Source organism: Gasterosteus aculeatus, chromosome 4, assembly GCF_964276395.1.
Source record: "Gasterosteus aculeatus chromosome 4, fGasAcu3.hap1.1, whole genome shotgun sequence".
NCBI lineage: Eukaryota > Metazoa > Chordata > Actinopteri > Perciformes > Gasterosteidae > Gasterosteus > Gasterosteus aculeatus.
The window spans coordinates 6,081,969-6,104,593 of NC_135691.1; the positions used below are offsets into that span (position 1 = coordinate 6,081,969).

The following is a 22,625-nucleotide window of genomic DNA, read 5'->3' on the forward strand; positions in this document are numbered from 1 at the left end:
TCTTGGCTGTATTTGTGTGTGTGTGAGTGAATGGGAATATTGGGGGGGAGCAAGTTGGGTAACCACGTCTTGGCAGAGAGAGGTTCAGATGGGGGATGTGGGTCATGGGTCCATGTCAGCAAAAGTTCCATGTGAAAAGGATTTTTTTTTCTTTCAAATTTTCCTTAAGATGAGCTGTCAAATAATACTCCCAGCGTGCAGCCCGGGAGACGGGCAACTGAGGACACTGTGTGACCGTGAAAGTGGAGTGGGACCGGGGTGCCAAAAGCGGCGCTGCCTCATCGTCTCCCCACTACCCGATTAACAAGGAACCACTTCATAAAAACAACCAAAGGAGTTACCACACATCAATGGACGCCGTAAAAAGCATTTAGACGGCTAAAAAAAACAGTTTGAATCACAACACGGGGAGTCTGTGGATCACTAATATTACACAGTGTCATTTATTCCAAATTTTCTAAAGCCGTACCCGCTTGAATACAGAAAAAAAACAGTGTATAATTTGAAAGACTGCTGAACACTTTGGGGATTTTCAACCATCCCCCACGAGCTGCCTCAAACCAACATACACATCCCCAATATCCTTCAGATTTGCGAGTATTGATTCAAATTCTGTTTGTGGCTTTCGCGCAAGCGCAATCTTTTGCATTCCGTTTGATTTCATTCATTTCAACCCCCCCCCCCCCCCCCCCCCCCCCCTCTCCGCTACCCCCTCTTGCCTACCAGTCTCCTCACCCGGCTCGTCTAGTCGCACAGCCGCCCCCCCTCACCCTCCCCTTCCCCCTCAGACACCGTGACGTCAAATAACCGAGACCCGGCTTCCTCTGAAAACACGGCGGGCTCTCATGGTGGCTGCACCGTTACGCACGCATCTGATATGCGCTAAACCCAAAGGTGGCTGTGCGTCGACCTGCAGCAGAGCACCATGAGGGAAAGAGCCAAATACGACCAGAAATTTTTACAATTTCTGCACAGTGCAGATAAGATCAGCCGCTGTTCTCATATTCAGACGAGTGCATCCATTTCACAAATACAACATGGTTTACTGATGAGTAGGTCGCTCTCCACCGGGAAGAGCCAGTGTTATTTCCCACCACGCTCTTGCTTTATGCTGACGCCCTAAACGAGTCATCGTTTCCAGATATAAGAAACTAGAGCAGGCGATTCAATCCGGGGGAGAGCGAGAGAGAGAGAGAGAGAGAGAGAGAGAGAGAGAGAGAGAGAGAGAGAGAGAGAGAGAGAGAAACACAACAACATGAAAGGCTTCTTTTTGGTGGATTCTCAATGGATTCGAAAGCGGGGACGATCACGTGAATGCAGTTGTGTAAAGACTGGCAGCTGTGTGCCCCTCTGGAGCGGACTGAAACTGGCTGTGAATAACGCTGGCGCGCATTCGTGTCATGTTATCTCGCGGATTTGCCGGGCTGCGATGTGCGGACCCCGGAGGACGGCGGCGCGCATGCAGCCCATAATCTCCCTCCGCCCGAAGGGTCGATTTGCGTGAATGCGAAAGGAGGAAGGGGGTTCAGGCGGTTTGGGGGGGAGAGCGGGAAGTTTGTATTCTGCAGGAAACGGGACCGATATGGTTCGCGCCCGTCGCTGAAGTTTGATCCCCCCCCCCCATCCACCCCCTTCCTTCTTGCCCCCGTCTTCTCTGTCGTGGAGTATTTGCTGGCTAAGCGGGGGAGCGCGCTCTAAGAGGATCACCCGCCACAAGCAGGTCCCCGGCGCCTGTTGTCACGCAACGGAGATCGTGATCTTAATAAACCCGGCGGCTAATACCGGTCTTTAAAATAAGACGGAACACGCACTGTATTCAAACGCAGCCGCGGAAATAAGTTACAGCAGCTCATTTTTTTTTGGTGTGCATGATTGTAAATACAGTGAATGTGCAGGTGCAGGCTCCAGAGTCTTGCTCAAGGGCACTACGGGCCCTCGATCTGAATAGTATTGTGATTATGGAATGGGCCTTTTACGCATCCGCACGGGATTCCCTCACTGATGTGAATAAGACACGATGCTGCCAGCAACGAATCACTAATCAGTCATCTGAGAATGAGTGTGAAATGCAGGATTTATCTTTCCACATATGGCAACAGAACGAGTACACGTATTTACTTTAGATATTTATGGCAGATCAAGACATTAAGCCTGCACGGGTAACTACGACGTTTTGTCCATGAACGCACCATGACAACTCGAATTTATATGGTTTTGTAACATTACAAGGGGGGGTATGTATTGATAAGCAAGTAATTGCATAAGAGCTAGCACACATATGATAATTACTTTAAACGAGGGCTTCCATTTGTGCGGAAGTTGATGCCAATTATCGATGCTTATTTCACCTCCAGCTGGGTGATGAATATGCATTCACAAAGCACCTTAATCCACGGTGAATCTTTATTTCTCAACGCGTTTCGCGGCTTTTGTGATGCAAGCTGATTAACACAATGGCTTCGTCTTTGGGTTTAATTATTCTTACTGGCATACCGTTAACTGTATCGCCTGCAGGCGTTTTTGCTGTCGAGGAAATGGGGGGGTTGGGGGGGGGGGGGGGGGTTGTCGGACAATTGTCAAACGTTAATTTACTTGACAAAGTTATTGTCAAGCACAATGACGTGCGGTCGGTGAGTTAGTTCAGTCCCTCGAGTGTTAAAGTAACCCCGATACAATGTCCAGTAGATAAATAAAAGGTAACGTAACAACACATCCCAGCTCTCCAGTGATGTTTCTACTGTGCTATGAGCTGAAAGAGAAACATGTCCAACAGGAGACGCCTTTAATTCCCCAACATCTGGCGGGGTGTCAGCAACTTGATGAATTCCTTATCAAAGCAGGCAGAGGAATCAGCGCTAAGAGGTCCTCGGAGTGAAAGCTGCGGCAAAACGCTCATTCAGCAAAGCAGATGTTGGGCAACTGCGCGTTGCGTCTGTCTTTTGGCGGATAGATTTGCAACACTCTTCAGAGGTGGTAAACGGGTAAATGAGCAAATGACATCTTTGCGAATGGGCCGCAGCTCTGCCCTGAACGCTGGGGTTGTGTTGCCCCCCCCCCCCATCCAAAAAACCCCCGAAAAACGCGCAATAACAAGACGTTACTGTGAGGAGAGAAGATATGAATCACTAAACTGCAGGTGATTGGAGAAGGGGGAGGGGGGGGGGGGGGGGCAACGGTCTATTTGGCAAAAAAGTGCTCCTTTGTTTCAGATGGCTTGAATGGCGCGTGATTCAGCAGTTCGTGCAAGCTTTTCACCTGAGAGCCGCCTCCGTCCCGGGACGGCCTCCACCTCACAGGACGCCCCCCCCCCCCGAGGTGTCGCACAGCAGCGCTCACATATTCATCATGCTTTGAAAATGAAGGGGACAATGCTCGTTAATGTCCCCCTTTTCTAGAGACAATGAATTAGAATTGGAGAGTGTCTTTCCATTATTTAAGGACTTCATTCATCGCCTGTCGTGGTGCTTTTCTCTCTCTCTCTCTCTCTCTCTCTCTGCGCTTGCGCAATGCTGTGAGAGCTGCACCGCTCCTCCAAATTGGCTCTTACGCCTTCAGGCAATGGAAGGGAGGCACATGTGTTTTAATACCAAGATACACATGTTGCACAGAGGTGGCGCACGTGGCTGTTTCCCGGGATGTGGACAGGTGGGTGGATGGAAGGACGTATCAAGCGCATGAATGAATAACCAGTAAATAAATGATATTCTTCCTTGACAAAAATAAAAATGTCACACCCACAGCGAGATACATAGCCCATGTCACTAGCACAATTGCATTTTTGTGCCGTAGAAGTGCCAATCAACGTGGAAAAAAGGCTTGAATTTACACTTCCAGAATGATCTTTGTGATGTGAATTTACAACGCACGTAAGGTAAAGAAAAAACACTAATAATAACCATTTTAGATTAGTCTTTTTTTATGCCTCACTTCTTAAAGCTACTTCTACACCACTCTCTCCATTCACTATTGATAACATTTTCATTAAATTAAATAAATACAACGATTCAACATTTCGATCTGTTAGCTAAAATCTCCAAGAACACTGGAGTCATTATTTCCTAAAAGATGAACAGACCTGTGATGATTCATACTAACTAATGGTGCTAGATTGGCACCTTCTGTGAGACTAAATATTCTAATATTCACGCATGCATGATAAACTTTTCCAAGAGCTGCCTTGTGCAAAAACATTTCCTCAGACACCCTTTTTGCACAGCATTTGGTCCTCAGAAAGGAACATTTTAAGGATGGTGAAAGTAAAATGATGCCCATGTAAAAAAAGATACATACTAAAACTATATTGTTTTTTTGCAAGTACTTTATGTGACCGCCGGGCCACTTAAAGATACAAAAGACAAATCCAGCAACGGTGGGGGAAAAAAACCCTATGGTCTGTAGTCTTTTGTTTCCAGTTCAATTTCCAAAGCTCTCTGTGTTCCTAACCTAAAGAATCACAGAAAAAGAAGAATTTTATACAAACAAAAGTGCCCCATTGTGCTTTTTCAGTATCTTTCTTTGGGATTACGAAGCTAGGAGGCTTTAAGGAATGTTTCTGTTTGGTTTAACATCTGTGGTACACGGCCACAGGCCCCTTTGTAGGATGACTATGAGTAGAGAGAGGAAGCATGACACATAATAGAAAACAGGAGCCTAAATCTGCCTCAACAACAACAACAACATCACAGTTGTGCCCTCTATCAACGATGAGGGTGTAAGGTGTGTTTGGAGGACGGGGCCTCTCAGGAAGGAGCAGGGCTTGTAGAGGAGTGGCGGTGGGGGTTTTGCTGCTAAAGGAGAGTTATATTCAACAGCTGTGTTGTACAGGTTTTCTACAGCCATAATAAAAAGTGTTAGACATAGCACCAGTTATTTTCTTCCCGCTTTTCCACTAATGTAGACTCGACTCTCCCACTGAGCCTTTTGGCCCAAACTGTGTGCCAGCGGCTCTTACTTTCACAGCATTAGACATACTATTATTTTGTGTTTTATGGGGTATTTTTGAAGTTCCATCTTCACTCAGACTAAGAGAAGAGGAAGATATTTTCTCTCCGAGAAGAATCAGCAATCAATTCCATTATGAAGGGAAAGAACACTCTAATTGCACATCTTCAACTTTTTTGACATAATCACTGGACGTTGAAGAGGTTTTATTTCCCATTTCTATTAATGGTCACATCCTCGGATAATTATAGGCCAGCAGGGTTAAGAGAGCGAGGCAAAAAAAAAGGAAACAGGTAGGAGGGCCCGGTGGAGGGAGGGGGGCTTGGAAAGCCAGGTGCTGGTAGAAATTGGCAGGCGATTGCCAAAGCGACCTCATGCCAGGATAATGCACGGGGCTATAGGTGCCCCCCAAGCCAATCCCAACCCTCATGCTGATAGCTTTTCAATGCCTGTGGGACAATCTTTCCAATAATTGCTTTTCCTGTTTCAATTCGGCCAGTAACAAAAGAGAAGGGACTTTGTTTCCCACAAGAAAAGCAGTAATAATGTGTGGATGGTATTTTGAGATTTCCTTAAGTCATCATAAAGTTCTATAGTGTTGCAATTTTATTATTGTGTCACGTAAAACGCCACAAGCAGTAGTTTGGACATTTAAATAAAGAAAGTGGTGATACAAAGTTTGTGCGTCATAGTGTGATTGGCAGATCTCTCCTTAATATATTGCACATTTCCCTCCAGGAGACCTCAGGACGCTGTAACTTATCTCCTGTTTGTTAAGAAGTAACATGGCCAAATATTTTCATTTGCATCTCTGAGACACCCTATCCATCCTCTGCTGTGATGACTGATGACATATTTCTCTGCTGGTGGAGGGAGTGCAGCTCAGCAGGCGTATAGAAACCTAAAACCTCTCCTCAGTTTGCCCAAAACGTCCTACATGCAATGAGACGTTAAACCTGTTGCTCTGATTAAAGGATTCATTTTCATAAACGTTTGTCCCTTATTTTCCTAATAAGATATTCCCATTTCATCTTGTTTTTAACTTTTTTTCAGCACCTGACGTCAAAGTGTTGTAAATATACTGACTGATCAAAATATACTCAACGATTCACATTTGAAGACTGGTTTAAGATTATATGACGCAGTCTTAATATCATTGTTTTTGTAATTATGAATAGTATTATGCTCAAATTAGATGTTTATAAAAATCCTGCAAACGTCAACTTATTTATTTCCTCTGTTTGTTAATTCAATGGTTTGATGTAGCGAATTTAAAGTTAAAAGAAAACTTCAAGGCCTCAATTGTCTAACCTTCCTCTTCCTCCGCCCCAAAAGAAGAAAAAGAAAAAAGTGCACATGCACATTTAATTATTACCGACCCCATTGTGTGGTCCTTGAAAAGGTTTCTGCGCATTGAAAACAAGGAAACAGAGTTCAATCAGAACGGTGCCAGTGACCATGGAGGGGAACTCTTTACGCACCGTGCGCTGCACCGGGGAGGGAAACCCTCCAATTAAAAGAAACTGTTAAAAGAGTGGAATTAATAACCATGTCGCCTCGGCAGAAACGAAATTCAGCCGAACTCTTTTGCATAACAAAATAAATAAATAAATCAAAGCCACGAACAGCTCTTTAATCTGCATGAAACAAAGTCGTTCTTCTTTTTTTCTGTTCTGCGGGGAATCGGTTTTTTTTCTCTCTCTCTCTCTGCTGAATAAAAGAGCCAAATAAAGAAAAACGTAATTTAGTAAAAATGATTCCTCTGAATAAAACAAAAGGTGCGCCGGGCTGTAACTCACGCTGTGCGTGGGTCAGGGAGCGGTTTAATGGCGAGGAACGTTGCCGACACGCAGGACACTTTGTTTTCATTCCTGCGCAGGATAAATAATGTACAAGTCGGCGTGTCTGTCACTTGCATTCGCTGCCGTGGCTCATGCATTAGCAATGGCGGCGGCGCAGACGATACAGACGATATCATAAGCTGCGACATTGAGCTCAAGCTTCAGCGACCAAATTCACATCACGAGAAAACAAGAACACCTTTTTTTTTTTATAAGAATAAATAACTCCGCAAACTTTTTTTCGTAGGTTTTGAAAGAGTTTGTTTTTAAAATAGTGTAAAAATCTGCAGGTGAAGTAAAACAGTTGCCTCACTGTAATAAAGTTGCCATTCGGTTAAAACTGACAGCAGTGTGCCAGGACCAGACCTAGTTCACTTTACCTTGTCTTGGGAATTCTTCTTTCTGCATTACCTAAATAAGGTGAAATCTGGGGCATGCACAGTCTCCTGCTTGTCGGAATAAGTGAAGTGTGAAATTGCAACACCAGACAGCCAGGATAATAGCTCAGAAGGGGGCTAATGTGCCTGCTACACTCAAAGAACATTTTTATAATGACTGAATTAAAACAGACGGGAGGAGGGAGGAGTATAGATTCATGCTATATGGTGTGTTTTTTCCTTTGATTCCCATCTTGATCTGTGCTGCAGCCTCCTGTAGGTGCACGTGTCCTGTTCAGATGAATCTGTGTACATAGATAATACATATATGTTCTTTCTCACTCTACTTTGTGAAACGGTGGACCAGTTGTAAAAATCAGTATTATCCAGGGCTGTTCCAGCACATCATTCATCCAAAGAGAGCCAGCATGACTACAGAGATGCACTCTCAAACCTCACACACACACACACACACACACACATTGCATGGGGATTATTAAGACATGGTTCTGTTCTGAGAACGATGTCACCAGCAGGGCCTGATTTCCAGGCTTTACTACCTAAATTCAGTTGGTAATTCGTCTGCTTTTAGATCATTCCAAATAGTCCCCCAAATCCCTTTTTCAACACTCCTACTGGTGCTAAACCTAATCTGTCCTCTGACTGGGGTCACCGTACTGGTGGTCTTAGCTTTCCAGCCACTGGACCAAACTCCTAACTTAGTCCACGGTCCGTCTCACACCAAAGCACACATCCGACACAAGCGGTGCTCATTTCATTTCCACAAATCTACGGCGTGGAGCGGCGTCGATGGGGCTGAACACGCAGCAATCAAGTGGATCAGAGTTAGGATTCATCACATATTCCACCAGAAACTAATACAATATTAAAAGTGACAAGTCAATCCTGGATTGGCTTAATGCTTAAACGAAAGAAAAACTGTGTAAAGTTAATAAAAGGTTGATCAACCATTGGATAGCTAGAACATGCACTCATAGTAAAGTCAGAGTAACGCTTCTTTTACGTTGTTCTGGGGGTGTAAAAAAATGTCGCTGATAATCCCGGCTTGTTCTCAGACTCATGAAATCTGTTTAAATAAGCATGTTTTCATGTGGTCCCGAGCCCACAAACTAAACCAAACCCTCTTCATTAGGAAGACATCGTGTTTTTAGATTGTTTTGATGTGGTCGGGAGCAGACGGGCTATTGGCTAAGCATTGGAAAGAGCAGACAGACAGACAGTCCAAGCGGTTTAGCCTTGTTTAAAATTATTAATCCACTCCTAATTCCAGCTGGCCCCCTGGCCGCAAAAAATCAGCGCCTCCATTGTGAGGTCTGGCAGACGGGGCCTGGGCGTATTCCTTCTGCTCCAATCAGTTTCTAGAGGTTGGGCGATTAAAAAAGGAATCCCCGCCCCTCATCCCCCCCCTTCCTTGAACAGCAGGGGAATAACAGAATCATTAATTCCCCATTAATTTCAGAAAGAAAAAAACTGAAATTTCGACACAAACCTGCACAAAATACAAAGACATCAGCGACACACCGGAGCGACAGGTGCTTTTGTGCGTGGCCCAAAAAGTGTTGACGGGTAACATTCCAAAACTCAACACACCTTTTTGGGGAAAAGTGATGTTTAACATCCAATATAACTACAATACAGAGATACAGAGTGCAAACATCTGACTGATGGACGCACAGGAACACCATTTATGGTCCAGCAGTTTCATACAATTTTATATATTTTAGAGATGCATACTTTTAGTTCTTCAGCTCTACAGATGGGCAAGTTAGTTTGTACGCATTTAACGTTTTTTTGGTGTGGAAACACTTCGCATGAAGATAAATCCTCATGTGTAGTCGGTGCAGTTTGGAGGTTTGGAAAGGAGGACATCCCTGCTGTCAGATGTCAAACCAATTACACCGATACATGTGCTTTTCTATTGAAACATACGCGCACAAACACATCTGTTTATTTGAAAGCTAGAAAAAACAAATACGGTCTTTCACTCAGAATGAAATCCCAATTGCAAAGACAATGGTAGAACGTTATCAGCTGCTGGCTGATTGCTTCCAGTTACAAATACTGTCAATTTAATTTTCAAACAACCTGTGCGTTACAGCTTGTGTTTTCCGTCTTATCTGTTTGACTCCGTTTCTTCATATGGGGACCTTTTTGAACAGTAAGCAGTTTAAGCAGTTCTTGTATTCAGTATGTGGACGGAGGATCTAACGTTTTGTGAGTTGTCTCATATCATGACCCACGTTAACGGAGTCTTAATGATCGTTACTTCAAGAGTTGAAGTCTTTTTACTACAATATTCTATTATATTCTACATTATTCACCGGAGATGGTTCATAACTATGTTCCCTAATCTCATATAGACCGGGGGCTTGGAGGGGGTGGTGGGGTGGGGGGGCGGGGGGGGTCGGGGGTTCAATGTCAAATCTCTGAGGGGACAAAGAGGTGGTTCTAATCTGTCTCTCTTGATGTAAACACCATGCAGCAAGCACACTGATGCACAGGGACCCGGCTAACGGATGGGTTTTGGCATAGCCAGGCCCCAAGTATGGGCCCCTATCATCACTCTAACACACACACACACACACACACACACACACACACACACACACACACAGTCGCACACAGAGCCACCCATGGGGCCATTATAGCTGTCTCTGCTCAGAGTGACAGCCTTTCATATCTGTCTGTCTCCAAGCCAAGTGGTTATCATCTATGAGGCACCCAACCATTAGAAAATGTCACAAAAACACAAGCTGGTGCGCGCACACGCACACACACACACACGCATACACACACACTATTTTTTTCTTCAGGAAATGAGGTCCAATTAGATGTAATCAATGGCTGGTAACTAAAAACCCATTTCAAATAATTCAATGCTTTTAATTTTTTTTAATTGATTTTTCCACTAATTTCTCTCTCTGTCTCTCTCTCCCTCTCTCTCGCTTTCTTTCTCTCTCTCTCTCTCTCTCTCTCTCCCCATCTCTCAGGGTGACTTTTGAGCAGTCTGAGATTGACAGAACAAAAGAGATTGTTGTGGAGATACTAATTATTTAATGAATTCTTTATTTATTTTAAAAGTTCCCTGCGTGGCAATGGGCCCAGGCTGTTACAGTATGGAAAATTACAGGCTGGAAGACAGTGAGTGACACATGAACAGAGGCAGAGGGGCAGGGGGTGGGCTGTGCCATCCAAACATGCCCATGCCCTTAAAAGCCATGGCAACACCCCCCCCCCGTTCCCCTTCAACCCCTCCCCACCGCCGTGTCTACCATTCCATTTCAACAAAACTGCCATATTAATCATGTGTGCTCACTTCAAATCCAGATTTCTTTGGCAACGCTCCATTCAAAGTTCCAATTTTCCAGAAACAATCCTTAAAATGACAACCAATTTACCTCAGCGAGGGGCCGCATGTCTACTACAATGAATGCAAACCGCTGGGATATCAAAATGATGTGTCCTCTCCCCCCCCCCCCTCCAAAAAAAACCAATAAGTAGGGCATGGTGAGAGTAGGCCACTAAAGACCGGGTCATTATTGATTTGACAAGTGAGTGAATAATTCATCTGCAGGCATCAGCTGGGACAGCTGTTTATGGCTACTACGGTTACTCTGAGCGACATATCCCCAAAATCTGACCTTTCCACCAGTCTGATTAGTCTAGCGCTCACGTCCTGTACTCCCCATCTCCGTCCGACTTTTTCTCTTCATGGGAACTCCTCTCGTGGTCTCTGGTAACGATTTCAATCGCTCGATTCAATCCAAGAGTTCGTATGATTCCCTCAGCCAAGTGCTGCTAAATTTACGACCATTTCCAGCTTCCCTGTAGCTCTCGGCCAGCAGGACACAAGGACAGCTTTATGTAAGGATGTAATTCACACACTCGTTGGCACTGGCCGCGGCAACTGCCCGCTTTACAGAAATACTGATTAACACACTACCTCGGCAATGGCCGATATAAGAAAACAGATAGTTTTGATTGGCTGGTTCACGTTGGAAGCTGTGGCCTGATAAACACAGATGTGCCAGCTGAGCTTCTTGTATAAATCAGACGTCCCCTTTCGTGCCAGTAGTATACAGCTTGACGCATGAATAACCTCTAGTTAGTCGGCGGTTACGACTTGCACAGTAGTGCAAATCTGCAATAAGTCAATCTTGTTAGCGCTAACAAAAACACATGGGAAATGAAAAACAACCCGTGTGGTGGTAACCTTCCGGAAAAGGTCGTAGGCTGATTCCAGTAATTAACTGACTAATGCCTAGAGACCATCTGAGACTAACAAATCATTGGCCCAGCCGTGACTTTAAATGATCTTTTACACAAGTATCACTGAAAAAAAAAAAACATACAGTTGCCCATCAATTATTTGACACACACACAAAATGTGGGAAAATGACAAGAAGCAGAGCAACAATCAACGTGTCACCATCCAAATGCAATAAATCCAAAAAAAATACCGCAGTTTAACCTACAATAAAGCAGTCGTGCTTTTGAACAGAGCTCTCAGTGTGCGCAGAAAGGCAGAGTTGGTTTCAATCTGTACTCGGACTACCTGCTGAGTCACCAGATCCCCAGCGAGCGTGAAGTCAAGCGGACTGCTCCTCTGACTCACGCTGCCTGCCACCACCTCCATGCCGCATCGTGATTTATTCCCCGCCAGCGAGACGCCGGGTTTGCACGATTAAGACGCATCCTGAAGGATGACACTGATCACCTGGTGCGGTGAGACATGTAAGACAAGCGTTTAGGCGCACACACACACACACACACACACACACACACACACACACACACACACTGCTTTTGCTTATTCAGATGAAGTTACATTTATTCATGTAGAGTATGCACACACCAGTGCGTGCGCACAGCCTGCACGTCAGTGAGTCAAGACAACGCAAAGAGTGTCAGAGCCGGCTGAAAGACGATGACTTATGTGCTCGAGCGGCCCGTGACCTTTGCCGTTAGTCCATGTGATATCACTCAGAGAGCAGGAAACCGCGGGACGCCTCAGTTGCAGTCCCGCCACTCTGAACTCGCATACCAGTCTCCGGCTATCTGCATTTTGGGAGCACGTAAAACTATCCAGAGACTACGGCGCATTTGTTTTGCCATAAAGAAGTAAACTTGAGAGGAGCCGTGTGGCTTGAATAATCTCCTTTCTTTCACGCTTCCTTTCTTCCTTCTATCTGCGCCTCCCTGCTCCCTCAAAAACACACACAAACGCACACAAACGCGCGCACGCACGCACAGGGGCCACAGGGAACTCCAAGTTTCCATTCATGCTTCTCATTATCGGGGCATGTCGGTATTTTATGAGGCCGTGTAAACCGCTGAATTACTGCACTTTAAAATGCATCCCGACACTATTACGCGACCATGTTGATGGAAAGGCCTTTCATTGCTGGAGCGAGGACCTAAAATGGTGGACGACAAAAGAGCATGACTTGTTAATTATTTTTAACTGCCGGATAAAAATGGTTACGAAGCAAAGCAGGATACACAAATGGCCGAGGCCACATCATAAATTGAACGCCCCCCCCCCCTTCCGTCCTTGGAGAAAAACTAACTGTAGCTTCAGTTTATTTTTATTATTTGGTAGAAAAACCACTTTGTTTTCTCTTTGAGGATGTACACCAGCTTTTTTAATCTTGTATCTGTTGTCAACAGATCATGAAATAAAAAAACAGAAGTTCCTTGAATCAATAATAGGATATTAAATGCTAATTATAAATGTATTAAATTGAGTTGATACAATTCAATTTATTCTGACATGTTACATTAATTACAGCAATAATTGAATTCATTCATCCCAATTGTCTTTTTTCAATTAAATAGGCAAGCATTCAAATTAAGTGACTTCAGTTCATTCAGTCAGAAACAAAGTGCTTCCGAGAAGAATCCATGGATATTTTAGTTTTGGAGTTTTATTCAGTTTTCATGCCACACAGTAATTTTCCTACATAAATGTATTGATCACAGCTGCTAACAGAAAGGTTGTTAAATGCTAAAGATGTGTGTACACATCTGTGAAACGTTTAATTTGACTAGTATTGGTATTACTAAGAATTAATCTGAATATTTGAAATGAATCAAACAGTTTCCTACAAATTCTCAATGAGATAGGACATTGTAATTTCTTTTTCCTCACAACAAGTTGCACATTTACAATGCTCATGTGCTTTACTTGACCAGGCCCATCGTCAAAGCAGATTCCAATCCTCCCAACCTCTTCCCGGGGCTTTAATGCCAAATGTACACGACCCTGTTGGTATTTGTGCCTTCCTGTTCCCGGCGGCACGCATGCGTCGGCGCTGCAGTCTGCACAGGGCAGCGTAGCGGAAGGCAGGAGCCGGCTTTTGGTCGGTGACAATAAAAGGTGGCAGACCAGTCAAAACAAGCCCCGTTCTTCCAAGCCGGGCCAAAGTGCCGTTGAAGAGGTTCTTTTGAGGCACCCTTAATGTGGTAAAGTGATCTCCTCCTCAATTGGGACACTCCAAGAGGCCATCCCTGACAAGCAGAGCAAAAGCAACCCCCCTCCTCCCCCCCTCTCCCTCAAACTTGTCAGTTTCCATCCAACCCGCGTGGCGAGGATCCCGTGAGGAGAAAAAAAAAACATGGCGGACTTGGAGAAAATACTTCTATCAACTTAAAATACTACAACAACTATATTTGTCTGCAGTTTGTGGCTTAATGCATTTTGTTGATTACACTGCTCTCACCATCCATTCCTCCCAATATCTTGGTACCTATTTCTGTGTGTGTCACGTGGCGTCCGCGGGGTGGATGCGGCCTATTAGGTTGCTCAGAGCCAGACAGCCGAAGACGACAGCAAAGCCCAGTTGGCCTCCTGACAATTTGGCCAACAACACCAGCAGACTTAGCGCTCACTTTTTTTTTTTTTTTTTTTTACAAGGTCGGCCTCAAATTGCTTCTCTTCTTCTCTCTGTCTCACTCGCCAAAGAGAGAGAGAGAGAGAGAGAGAGAGAGAGAGGCAAATACAAACAGAACTTTATTGCAGGCCGTAGCCAGGCGTAGTTTGTAATAAATATGGCTGCCCTGATCCAGATAAATACTCACCCTCAAAGGAAAGGGTGTGAAACAGAGATTTTACCCTTCTGGCTACCTCTCCGTAAAGCTCCCATAGAGGAATGGAACTTTGGGCTCAACTTAAATGAAAAGGGGCTTTCTTTTCTTCTTCTCGCCCCATTCTAACTCTTCCTCCTTTCTCCCTTTACTTCTTCTTGTCTGTTGAAACATGTGGTCAGCTGTTATGCTTCCATGTGGTCAGATGATCAAAGCCGGGGAGCGGCGGTAATTGTCCCCCCGCCGAAGCCTTGCCCCGGCTGGGATCAGGATCCCAGCAGGTGGGGGGGGGGGGGACAGCCATGAGAACGGAGGGAGAGGGTGGAGGAACGCAAGAGGCCCTGCCTGGCAGAAATAAAGACTTCCTAAGGGCTGCTCTCTGACAACAGAGCCCCAAAGGGAGAGTGAAAAATGAAGCCTCCGCACACTGGTAGGGGTTTTCGCTCGGGGAAAGGGGCCGCCGTCGGGGTGAACATTAGAGAGAGGGGGCAAGATGGAAAGCATAAGAGAATAGGATTATAATATTTGCTCAGAGCGAAGAGGAACAATTGTGTGCCCATTTCACAGTGTCCTTAGAACTGAGCCTGTGTCGAATCCAAGAAGGGATTTCTTTTTTCCTCTTGATGGTTCATGAAATATGGATGCTGTTTATTTCACCTGCTAACCCCCGACTCCTTTGGTCAAACACCTTCCACTGGCAAACACTGTCGCTGGCAAAAAAAAATAAGAAAACCTACAGAAGTAAACCTGGCAGGTTTACTTGTAAAACACAAAAATACACGAGGCCCCTGACATGGAGGTAAACACAAGTCAGTCCACTCTTTCCTTCACAGGCAAGCCAACAAACACACTATTATCATACACAAACAAAACACACACACGCCGAGGGTGGGGCAGGTGGGGGTGAACGCATACCTTGGCCGGTCAGTGTTTACCTGAAGACCGTAGGGAGCTGTGAAAGCTCACAAGCCGGGGCTACTTTGCATGTACGTGAGAGCCCGCAAAACACTTCTCACTGCTGTCCGTCATTTTGATTGCCCAGCACGACTCCTCCACCCCAAACACCCCCCCCCACCCCCCCAATCCTCACCCCCCCCAATCTGACCAGATGGCTTTTTTTTTTTTTTTTTTTTTTAACTGTCTGCTTGCACCTCTGCTCTACCACACTAAATCCCTGAGATGGGTTGGGTGCAACGGAGGGTTTGGGAGCTCCGCTCGGACAAATGGTTCGGAGGTAGCAGAGCAAATAAAACGGATTAAGAGGAGTCTTTTCACAGATACTTCAAAACTATTTTGGCGCTGAGCCTTGGATCCCCCCCCCCCCCAACCCTCCCTCCTTCAATCCTCTCCCTCGAAAAGGAGGAAAAATCAGACACCCACAAAGAAATTTTCAGAGCATACAGACGTTGTCTTTGGGGGATCTCAGGTGGAAAGATAATGTGTGCAATATAGAAAAAGACATTAATACATTAAAAGTTGTCTATGGAGCTATAGCAGCGGCCCTTGAATACATTATTGGTGTATTATAGACGCATTTCTAAATATATATTATTAATCCAGCAGTAATGAATCTTGCTCGGGGGCTTCACTTCTATTTGGTGCCTTGAACCGTAAACCGTATACGACCATGGCGTAAGTCCACGGTAGAAAACCTTTATCTCATTACTCCGCTCATTAGTGCTCTTTAATTTTTGCCAAATAATGATATAAATCCTCTGACTAACCTAGTCTTTCATGCCCTGTGAGTATAAATATGAAGCCACTGATGACGCAAAAAAAGCTAAATAAACATTTCTACAGCACAGAAGGACTCATGCGTCTTCATATATAAGAAATGTAATTTTAATAACGACACCCTGTTAAAGCTGATTTAAAATGCTTTCAATTTTGTACTGGAGTTTAAATAGTTTTTCCTCTTTATTATATAAAAAATACAGTTACTTTAAAGCCTACTTTCAACCAGAACACCACAGCCAGGACACAGTAAATCAGTGGAAAATAATATGAAGGAAATCACCTCTTGGCTCCATCCAGCCAAAGGTTAGATTCTTGACTCCCCGCTGTCTCCTGTCATTAGGTTGCTTGGCAACAGGCTACAAGCTATAATTAGCTTAGCAAAATCAAGATTTCCATTTTGTTAACACAAAAACACTTAACTGAAAAGTGTCACATGCTCATTGAAAGAGATTCCAAAGACATGCATTGAAATATGAGTGAATTCTTTATTTATTTGAAGACTTGGCATGCTTCGACTGTCGCCACTGAGTGAGATGTACAAGTGCAGCTGTTGCAGCATACTTAATGAAAAATCATAAGATGGGGCATGATATCACCCTGTGAGCATCTGTCAAGTGTTATTCTCATATGTTCTTAGCATACTAATTTTGAAACAGTGCAACAGTCCCTCCATCCCTTCAATACACATGCATACCTGCAGCAAAGAAAATGCCTTGAGGAGCCTCAAACTCTTTATTTCTCCATCCACTTCTCGGGTGCATCCACCCACACTTTCATGAAGCCACAGTGTTTTTATACAATGTGCCTTAAATCACTGTGATCTCAATCAATTCTAGCTATGTCAGCGTGCGGAGACACATAGCCGAACCGTTCACAGCTTCAACGCTGAGCCGCTGAACCGCACTTAACCCCGCTTCCTGACGACGGTACAGCCAGTGCAACCGCCCTCCGTCTATTATCCATCCATTCATCAATCAATGTACCAGTAGATCCCACAGCCGCCACCCTCCATGGAGCCACACATCTGGTTATGACTTAAAGGTCCCGCTGACGTGTTAGCAGGCAGCGGCGACGACAGGGTCACCAGGATCACTCAATTATCCGGGGTGACAAAAGAGCTGCAGGATCCAGCGCATGCAACAACCCCCCCACCCCCCCACAACACAACATCAGCCAGCACAAGCCGGGGCTGCTTTCCGCCACCGACCTGCGTCCGTTGACGTAGTCAGTGCTCTTCTGTTGAAGGTGTTTTATGTCAACGTAGCTACATTCAAGCCAAATATTATTAAAGATGTTCCCCACATGAATGACCTCCAAACAGCATTTGGATCATTGTCTGAAGAAACATCTTAATTTAAAAAAAATTAAATTATATTACATTTAGCAGCTTTTTCGTATCTAAACACATGGTGAACCCGACAGTTATGGAGATGGTATATCAGGGCAACGGTGTCTCCTAAAACATGATATTGACATGTTACTTTGTATTTTTGCCAAATATGGTTCAGAGGGAAATGATGGCATTATTCTCAGTTGTGATGTGATTTCCAGTGAAATGAAAGCTACAATCTTGCCTCAAGAGAACAGGGTCAGCATCCTGACTCCTCCATGTTGTTATAGGTTTAGACAAAAGAAAAGTACTCAGGAAAGTCGCATGTTACAAAAATAGCAATAGGACTGGTGTTGCTTCAAATCACTTATAGTTTATAAAAGTATTTATTTCTTTATAGAAAACTCCAGAGTTCATGTTTCCAGAGTTCAGGGTGACTGTTTCATCCAGTCACAACAACAATGCACTGTAAAGTTGAGAGTAACATTTGAGAACCTGGAAGAAGCAGGACACTTTCTTGTTAATGACCAATTCATTCATTTTGGGCTTGTTTAAGGAAACTCTTAATATTGCTGATCTGTAGGGGCCAAAATAGAATTCCAAAATACAACGTATTCTTCAAGTGTGTACAGGTGAATGCAGAATCCTTCGTAGATCATGACAAAGCATAGATGTGCTCACACTTTTGCACAGGTATGCGCACATACACCCTACATACGTGTGTGTCTTTGTGTCCATTTGTTCATTATTCTACTTTTTTCTCATCCTCCGTCAGTCTGTCAGGCCATCTGTGTGTATTTCCCCTTCGTGGCATCCTGCCTGCCTGCAATTCTCTCCCCCCTTACTGTCCTATTTGCAGCAAAATGACTCCTGTCTAGATCAGTTCTCGGGAAATTCCTCGCAGCAGAGAACGCACATAACCCTGTGTGTGTGTGTGTGTGTGTGTGTGTTTTCATGCATTCCCTGTTGAACGGATGCTTTTGAGTTGAGGATGCTGCTACTTGATATTGCACGAGATAGAGGTGTCAGCGAGAATGGCAGCATTGATAATTAAAACATTCTCCCTGATGGGTCTCCACCTCCACCAATATGTACAGCAGTAGTAACATAAAATAGATTCCTTTGATTGCAGAATACACGCACACACACACACGCTCAAGCCTACTATACTGAAACAGCGAGGAAAATAAAAAGATTCACAGACTTAAGAAAAAAAAACTCTCTTGAGTCTTTCAAAGGATTTGTTTACGTGTCTGTGTGTGTACGTTCCTGTATTCAGTGTTTTCCCTCAGTGATCGTTGTCACTCACTTCCATCCAGGCAGGAAAAACTGACATTTGTACTACAGCATCAAAACCAGAAATAACAACAATAACAGCAGCAACAACCACACCAAACCGAATCGGAAGAGGCAAATGACTAACTATGGGAAATGTGTAGATGAGGTCAAACGTTTCCTCTTTCCCGCCGTTAAATTTTTTTACTTTCCAATCTGGAAGAAGTGAGTTGAAACAACAAACAAACATAATTCAGCTGATTTTATAATGACAAAGGGAAATTGTATTGGAAAAAAAGGAAGCAAGGCAGATGCGCCGACATTTTGTATTTAAGTAAAAAAATCTATAAAGGCAATTAATTCTGCACTTTGGTTAAATCTTTGCATTTGGACACTGGCGATGCCCGGTCCCCCACGTAGAGGTATATTGTTACTCAATTTGAATAATGAATGCTTCTGTCTTTTAAAAATACGTTTTCAAGATTTTTCATGACACCCCACAACAATTTGGGGTTTGTAGGCTTCTATGGGGGTCTGCAGGTGTCAATAGGGGGGTCTCAGATTTCAAACACCGCATTTGACCTTGCAAATTTTGAAGACCCAAACGCAAGACAAACAGCAGGTCAAAGCAGCGCAACAGCTGGCGCCTCGGATTGCACATGCTTCTACAGCTGCTCTCATTCAGCAGATGAATGGTTCAGTTAGTGATGCAGTCTAATAAACACGCCACAGACACCAATTAACTTTATGTAATTAATTGAATTTTCATGGTGCGATTCAATTTAGGTTTCCTTTCTTGTTCTCCTCCTGCAAACCGGGCAGGTACTGCAAGTTGACACTTCACTAATGGTGTCCTTTTGGTGGCCGTTAATTGCCTAATGATTATCTTTACACCCTGCAAACAGTCACACGTCACCTTGTGTCCCCATCGAGCCGACAAACTGGCCAATGAAGGGCCGGTCTGGAGGGCAGGGGGCCTGGGAGCAGCGCGGGGGGCGGACATGGCAATAAAATAAATACCTGGATTGACTTGGTCACTGAAATAACTTGATAACGCAAAGAACTAAAGTAGAAGCTTTGTAGGTCAGGAGGAGTTCGCACGGTAGAATGTTTATCCTGTAAACACTAACCTGTTTAACCTGTTTAACCTGTTAACCTGTTTAGCTTCTTGGCAAAATGTAGAAGATTTACTTCACACTCATGTCTGTGAATTAACAATGCAGCTAAACTGGGAGTGGATAAACAAGCACAGGGGCACGACGACGTAATGCTTCCTCAAACTGAAGTCCTCCTTTAAAATAATTTGCGTGTCCTCGTGATTGGCAGAGAATTTGAAAAAAAAAGCATCCAAGTTCAATTCTTTATGGCTAAAAAACATGGAAAAATAAGAAGGGTTTGCATGAAAAAGTACATGTTGAAAATACTTAAGCAAGACATTTTCAGTCAAAGGAACGACCCCTCGTACAGCTGTGACTTTGCTCCTGTGGACGAGAGGAGCAACAGGGCTGCATGACACCTCTATGTGTTGACTCTACGCGGGTCTAGTCTTTAATTAGCTGTAATTCAATTGAGGGATACGGCTTCCTGTTAGGGGAGGTGCAGAGGGTCGAAATGAACAGCTTACAAGACTATTAAACTCCAAAGATACAGCCTACGGCCTAGATGGAGCGACCTCTGACCTTACTAACACACTGCGCATCAGTCCACGTCGGGGAGCTGCTTCACGATTGTGCCGGTGTAGCCTTGTTCGATCTATCGAAGACTTTTTCCTCATTAGGGCAGAGAAAGGGAGGGAGAATATAAAATCTTTTATCTCAATTTTATTGTATCTTGTTCTCCAAGCTGTCATTTTTGATGAAGGTCTGAAAGTGTGTGTTTCTAACTAGAACTGCAGCACACGCACACAACCTGATATTAGTTCATTACGACCTCTTTCTCTCATCAAAGCGCCCGTTTCAAACCCATCCACGAGCCAAAGGTGTCAGCTTGTAAAGACTCTCTCCAAACCTCCTCCAATCAGACTCAAATCATCACCCAAGCCCCCTATCCTGCAGATTCATTAAATTCAGTCTACACGGGATTTAGCATAATAAGTCTGAGAGGAACAACAGTTGGTTGATGCAGAAGGCATGGGCTTTTTTGAGGAATAAATAAATGGCATTTATTTTAATGGTAACAAAAAAAAAAATCAAGAACTGATTGGAACATGGCTAAAAACCATGGCAACAGACTCCTTAGTAAACAGTTTATGGAAGCCCAGTAGGAACCCTGTGGTTGGGTAAAGATAGTCTTGTGCTAATCAGTACATACCAACACCTCCAGCGAAACAAACCTACACAAATCCCTCAGGAACAGATGTGTGTGTGTGTGTATGTGTGTGTGTGTTCCAACTGTGCCGGCCTCTGTGCCGTGCCGCCGCAGTGTCCAAACCACTCTGAACTCTGCTACTCAAAGACGATGGTTACATTAATTACTGTGGTCTTTCATTCAGACATCCAGCTAGAATCAAAAGTAGCTTTTGATCGGCAGACACTTAAAACCATATGCTCAAAGGATAAAAAGCATCGTGATGTTCCTGTCTCATCGTGAACGGTGACGTCGTTAAAGGAAACGCTGCCGCTCGCTAAACTGTGATCAATAAGCCGGCAGCAGAAAGGCCGAAGCAATCTCACAGGGTACACTGCACAACAACACAACTCATCGAATCATCTTCAAAGTGTCGTAAACCAACACAAACGCCCGAGACCGGCTCTGAATCCAAGACTATTACTCTCCCACCTGCAGGCCGACGCGGTACAAGTGCATTCACTTACGTACGCACGCCGGTGTGTAGTTGTGCACGCGCAGGTACGAAGCAACTTTTAGCCCCAGTCACAGTCTCCTCGTCTCCCAATGTAACCTGCAAAGACCTGCAAATTCACTATAATTCACATCCATCAAAATAATCATCCGCTGGGGCCGCCGGAGAAGCCCGGCAGCGAAGTGACACATCCGAGGTCAAGGGGGATTCATCTTTCAGGGGCGGCTCCGTTCTGCTGCGGCGCTGGATGGCGAGGCCGCCATGACGACGGTGAATGGGAGAAGGGGGCGGCGGGGGGGGGGGGTGGGGGTTGCTTGGTGGTGTTGGTAAAGGGTTGGTTAGGAGGGGAGGGAGGGGAGGATGGGGGGGGGGGGGGAGATGTGCAGATGCCCGCAGACAGACAGCCTCGCCTGAGAGACGCGAGGGCTGCCGGAGGAGCCTCAGACAGCTCGCTCCATCACCCCCTCCAACTACCCCTCCCCTCGCGCTGCCATCTGTGAAGCACGTGTGTGTGTGTGTGTGTGTGTGTGCGCACACACACAACGACAGCACCACTAACTAAGAGGCCCAGGGACACTTAGCCACGATAGCAGCCTTACTAAGACCGCTGTGCCGGGTGAGTGCTGACGAGCTTTAGAGAGACTAAGAGAGAGTGAGAGTTAGCGAAGCGGGAGGGAGGAAGAGCCGCTGAGCCAAGATGGCCGGTCTGAGCTAAGCCGAGCGTCGAGGGGAGATTGAGATACCATTCCAGGTGAATTCGCCCCAGAATTTCTTTGACAGATGGGCAGAGAAGAGCCGTCTGGGGGTTGACAGTGCTGCCATGTTTTCAATAAGCACTGCTGTGTGTCCCTCCGCGTGGCACGTGCAGCCGCGCTGATGGTGCGGCCATTTTTGTGCGTGAATATTTATGTATATCTGGAATTCTGTCCCGCGTATCCATGTGGGAAGTACGTGTTTGTGGATGGTCACGCCGTTTATTTTACAATCTATCTATAGTGTGGTGAGCCGGGCACTTGCAACAATTACAGCGGATGTTTGTTGACAAGGTTAAGGACGGAGTTAGACCCTCGAATGGGGCAGACCGTCACTGACGGGTAATGAGCGGCTGATTTCAGGACACCTCGCGCCTCCCTTCGCCTGCCTTATTTTCATCCTTCTCCTTTGCTCTCGTCCGTTCCAAAGTGCATGAGAACAGCTGCAAACAGCTGATCTGGAGC

The 22,625-nt window shown here is 45.0% G+C and overlaps 1 protein-coding gene across 2 annotated transcripts in view; it reads right to left on the reverse strand.

The window, feature by feature from the left end:
- The window catches only part of zic6 (zic family member 6), a 63,512-nt gene that overhangs the window by 16,268 nt on the left and 24,619 nt on the right, over nucleotides 1-22,625 (reverse strand). The gene's annotated exons all lie outside the window — the stretch shown is intronic.